Here is a 6,147-nt window from a genome sequence, read left to right on the forward strand (position 1 = left end):
GCTCCTATCTAATCATTTCTTGTGTACTGAGATGTCATTTACCACATGCCAAAATTATTGTTATATACAAATACTTGCCTGATCTCTCAGAAATTTGCACTGGTTTTACAAGTTGGCTAATTTGTATGAATTTGTACAAGTGAATCGAACAAAGCTACCATTATTTAAAAAAAAACTATTTTGAAACCTTGCCCCTTATCCCTAACATCAGAGAGGCAAAAGCAAATGTAAGAATGTGGTCGTACAAATTAATACGAATTAGCCACCTTTTAAAATATATATAGATTGCAATGAAATTGTGTTGGTATGTACACTCACCTAAAGGATTATTAGGAACACCATACTAATACTGCGTTTGACCCCCTCCCACCTTCATAACTGCCTTAATTCTACGTGGCATTGATTCAACAAGGTGCTGAAAGCATTCTTTAGAAATGTTGGCTCATATTGATAGGATAGCATCTTGCAGTTGATGGAAATTTGTGGGATGCACATCCAGGGCACGAAGCTCCCGTTCCACCACATCCCAAAGATGCTCTATTGGGTTGAGATCTGGTGACTGTGGGGGTCATTTTAGTACAGTGAACTCATTGTCATGTTCAAGAAACCAATTTGAAATGATTCGAGCTTTGTGACATGGTGCATTATCCTGCTGGAAGTAGCCATCAGAGGATGGGTACATGGTGGTCATAAAGGGATGGACATGGTCAGAAACAATGCTCAGGTAGGCCGTGGCTTTAAACGATGCCCAATTGGCACTAAAGGTGTGCCAAGAAAACATCCCCCACACCATTACACCACCACCACCAGCCTGCACAGTGGTAAGAAGGCATGATGGATCCATGTTCTCATTCTGTTTACGTCAAATTCTGACTCTACCATCTGAATGTCTCAACAGAAATGGAGACTCATCAGACCAGGCAACATTTTTCCAGTCTTCAACTGTCCAGTTTTGGTAAGCTTTGTAGCCTCTTTTTCCTATTTGTAGTGGAAATGAGTGGTACCCGGTGGGGTTTTCTGGTGTTGTAGCCCATCCGCCTCAAGGTTGTGCGTGTTGTGGCTTCACAAATGCTTTGCTGCATACTTGTAACGAGTGGTTATTTAAGTCAAAGTTGTTCTTCTATCAGCTTGAATCAGTCAGCCCATTCTCTTCTGACCTCTAGCATCAAAAAGGCATTTTCGGCCACAGGACTGCTGCATACTGAATGTGTTTCCCCTTTCACACCATTCTTTGTAAACCCTAGAAATGGTTGTGCGTGAAAATCCCAGTAACTGAGCAGATCAGGCCAGCTGACCCACCAGCTTGACCAGTTTTGCCAGGCTGGGAGGACCATCTTAAACCAACTACAGCCACCTAAAACCAGCTTTCAGGTTATGTTGGTCTTAGCTGGATTTTTCAGTTGGGTCATGTTTTTTTTTGTGGTAAAAGTGCAGTAACCATTGTTTTTTTGTGTATTACTATTAGCATGTACAGTAACCATGATTTTTTGTTTGTTTGTTTTAACTGAAGTAAAACCATGGTTAATTTTCATAAGAGAGATTAATGTCAAAATCAATATGTGTAAAATACAACTATTCTTGCTATAATGCAAAACTTGGGAATTAAAGGATTTTCTAGCCCTAATCTGCTGGTTGCAATAATTTGGGATGATATGAAACAACCTTGATTTATCTGCTATCCGGGAAAACTACAAATCCCAAAGTCCAGCAGCACAGCTTCCTGACACGTGACTCCAGGATTCCCACAGGTAGGCATTTGTTTACTCAACTATTTTGTTCTGGCTTAGATTAAATACGGCCTAAATGTAGTGAAATGTTGGGTTTAGGGTTAAGTTTGGTGGGTTTAAAATAAATATAACAAATGATATAAATGCATCATCAGTTTTGTCTTCGTTCATCACTTGAAAGTTTTGGTCACTTTATCAGAAAGTTCTTTCTGTGTGCTGCTTGTGAAAGAATATATATATATATATATATATATATATATATATATATATATATATATATATATATATATATAAAATAGCTGCACTTTACCGCGCAGCATTTTGATTGGTCAATCTATCAATCAGACTAAGAAATCAACATTTTCTTATTTAATTTTAAGCAATTGGAAATCTGAGGGGGCCAGACATGTAAATGAGGGTGCCAAGGCCCACCCAGGCCCCCTCGTGGCTATGCCCCTGGCTGCAACATTACCTAATTACAACCAAAATACAATGCTGTTGTGAAAAGCTGTAAACGTGTTTTGTGTTTGCTGGGAGGACATGAAACAAAGATTGGTTCAAGTCATCATTTGTTAGTATGAGCAAAAGAAATGTATTAACATCACTGAATACTCATTGGATTTCTGGATGGCATTGAAATTAATCTAATCCGATTTTCTAGTCTCTGCTCAGCTCTCATTTAGCGATAAGTGAATTATTATGATCTTGTTTTCTCTTATTTCAATTCATCTAAGTGTCCCGTCCAGGTGTTTTTAGTATAATGGTCATACAGGATCACGTCTGTGAAAGTCAGTGGTTACACTTCACCTGTTTTTCAGCTTAACTTGATCACCATTAGTTAATCCCTGTCAGATCTTACAAACTCCATGAACATCCTTACGTCCCAAAATAATCCAATATTTGTAAGAATGGGAATCTGTAATCAGAAAAGAAGGGATTGAATGCTACAGCACATGGATTTATGAAAGAGCTATCTGAGAGTGACATTCAAATGCAGCTGTTAGTACTGCGTGTCCGTTCATATCTATCTGTCCATCTGTCATGTCTATTACTCATCTGTATTTTTCACTTTACATTCTTGTGTAGTTCATTTTTCTTCACACACTAAGGCTGTTAGTTGATGTGAGATGCTGAGGAAGATGGCATAGACATCGACTTCATTCTGAACTTTTGCACATGTTAAGATGAAGAGGCTTGTCGATATGACTGTTGTCATGGTAACTGCAGTTCGAGGTGATGTCATGATTTTAATATTCAATCTCATCCTGTCGTTGTACAGTTGCGTGTGAACATGTGTTTCCTTATAAACAAATGATTCACATAACAGATGCAAATAGTAGAAATCCATGTCATGTGGAAAACTGAATCACTCCAAAGCATCAGGAATATATTTCCCTGCAAGATTGTTGCATAATCAGCAGTCTTTTCTCATGCACTACTGTGCAATTTATGATATTTTAACCCTGCCATTGGGTAACAACAGTCAACAAAAACTTTTGTATATCTTATTTAAACTGTATTATTTTAAGCTCTTGTGAATAAACATTGTCATGCATTGCATGGAAGCAAGCATCTGATGTGATGGAGCTTGACAGGAAGAGAAAGCAAATCTGATCCTTAACAAAAATATGTTTGATGAAGATCATGGATGTACAATAATCTCCAGTAAACAACAACTGGTACATATGCAAGTAAAGACTCAGCCAGAACACAAAGAGAGAGAGAGAGAGAGAGAGAGAGTTTTATAGACTGATATGAGAACCATAGTTACCGTAGTAAAACCATGGTTTTGCCAATGTAATCAATTTGCCAAAATACATGGTTATAAAAACGTGATTAATTTGTGTAAAGGTATAGATTTATTTAAATGTCATTAGGTTTGATCCTCAGGGAACACACACTGATACAAAAAGCATAAACTGAATGTGACAAATAAAAGTGTCAAATGCTTGAATGTAAATATACTATAAGAGGTCAAGAAGTTTATTTTCAGTGTTCCACGGTTAACCACAAGGGGGCATAAATGTGTTTTAGAGAAAGTGTTTACTGTCATGGTCGTTTGTTCTTGAAAGAAAATGTAAGTGATGTTTGCCCATGCAAAACAGTCAAATAGTGTTTAATTCTGCTGTTCAGATCGTTTGAGTTTTCCAGGCTGTAAAGCATACGATTTTAAAGGTGCCACATAATGCATTGAAATAATCTGTTAAATTGTTCTCTGATATCTACAGGTATGTGGCTTTACTAAATGCAAAATTACCCAGAGACGGTTTTACATGTCTATTTACAACCCTAGGATTTGCCCCCAGAATGAAATGGTCTATTATACCTTAATTGAGAGGATCATGAATATTAATGTTGAGCTCTGCTCTGATTGGCTGTTTCACAGAGCAGCTCCTTCAGTAGCTCTGTGTGTGTGTAAACAGACCTTACGTTGAGCCATATCGGAAATAGATACAGATTTTAAGGAATAATCAAGTGTTCAAAAAACACTGGGGGTGTGTCCGAGATCATGCACACTCGCAGGAAAGCTGCCATCTCAACCTTTAAATACAACCGCTACAACCTAAATGGATGCTCGTAATTGTGTTGGGGTCAATAGGGCTTGGGCGCCGCGTTGCATTCTGGGACGTGGCGGCCATGTTGATGGCCTCGCGAATGTAAACATACAGCAAGTCAAAAGAGAAGCAGCAGAGTTGGGAGGATTAAAAGAAAGAAAAAAGATGATAAAATCCGGAAAAGGATTTAAACAGGGAAGCAGGGACTGGTATGTGGACAAAATCGGAAATATTAACGGTTTCGATCCACATGAAAAAAGAGTGAATAAAGAGCCATTTTAAGATAACAGCGTGGTTGTTGTGAGAGCACGATTTCATGCCAATCTGTAAGTCACGTACGACCTAGCTTCACAGCTAGCTTAGTTAATGCAGCAGTTTTTGCTGTCAGCAGAGGGATAGCAACAGAAAGATGTTGAAATTTTCCCGTTCTTTGGGCGAGTAAACCGGGACATTTTCCTTATTTTCAGTATTCAATGTTGATTTAAGCTATATAAATTAATATTCAGATGTGTTATACTTCACTGTCGTACATATAACTTTCATTTATATGTCATGAATACACATTACTGAGGGGTTGAAGTTAATGTTTGGTTTCCTACATTGAATAAAACATGAAGTGTTGTCCTTATCTGTCATTTTTAATGTAAATTACTTTTAATGTGTTACTTTATTATTAATACAGCAACGGTTTACCATGGTTGAAAAAATAACGACAAATAAATCAAATTAAGACACACGATTGAGAGAAAGTAGAGCGCAGCAGTCCGAGTAGCAGTAAAGGAGGCAATCAACATGGCCGCCACGACAAGTAATGACGTCATGACGCCCAAGCCCTATTAGTTGTCCCGCAACCAAAATGATTTTAAAAAATCATGCACCCTGCCTTTAACGGTGTAAAGGCGCCTTTCCTTTGTACACGAAAATCGGACACGACTGTCGGAGCCCTAGTGGCAGTTGTAATGGAGTTTCAGTTAACATCATAACATGGGACGGAACCTTATTCCAGCGTAAGAGGCTTCATTTTAGGCATTCACAGATTTACACCCCTTCACGACTCTCCATAGGAAATAAATGACTTCCGGTTTATCGGCCGTCGTACAGTGGACAGTGGAAAGGCGGCTTGACTCCACAATTCAGTACTACATGGTTCAGTCTTTGTAATATGTTTCGGCAATACATTTCTAACATTTACAATGTTTAAAAATTCTCTCATATTTGGAAAAATGTTTAAGATCTTTGGTGTCCCCAGAGTGCGCCTGTGAAGTTCAAGCTCAAAATACCATATAGATCATTTATTATAACTTAAATTAAAGCAACACTATGTAGTTTCCATGTAAAAATGACTTACAGCTCCCCCATGTGGTTGAAAAGCGCAACAGTGCCTGGTATCAGACACTCTTTTGTAGGCAGGGGGAGGGGCGGGGCTGTGTTTCCTACCCTCCACCGCCACTTTCAGAGTGTGCTTGTAGCAGCTAGGAGGCTGCTCAGGTTGCAGCAACTACAATTTGTCCAGTTAAAAGTTGTTCTGTCACTGAAATAATTTTAGAGACATTATTTAAAGTTAAAAAAACTACATAGTGTTGCTTTAAAGTTAAATTTTTTAACGGTATTATTGTAACTGGCCTTACTACCTACCTCACAAAACAGGCGAAATCTGAACGACCTATTTTTTCCATGCTTGCGCAGAATGATTTACTAGGTTGATCTTTTTCACATTTTCTAGTTTGATAGAAGCACTGGGGACCCAATCATAGCACTTAAACATGGAAAAAGGCACTATGACCCCTCTAAGCATTATTTATGTTTTTAGCACCACGTGTCTAGAGTTTTACACATTTATTCATAAGGGTTCGGGGTGCCTTCAA

The sequence above is a fragment of the Paramisgurnus dabryanus genome, chromosome 6, assembly GCF_030506205.2.
Source record: "Paramisgurnus dabryanus chromosome 6, PD_genome_1.1, whole genome shotgun sequence".
NCBI classification, from domain to species: domain Eukaryota; kingdom Metazoa; phylum Chordata; class Actinopteri; order Cypriniformes; family Cobitidae; genus Paramisgurnus; species Paramisgurnus dabryanus.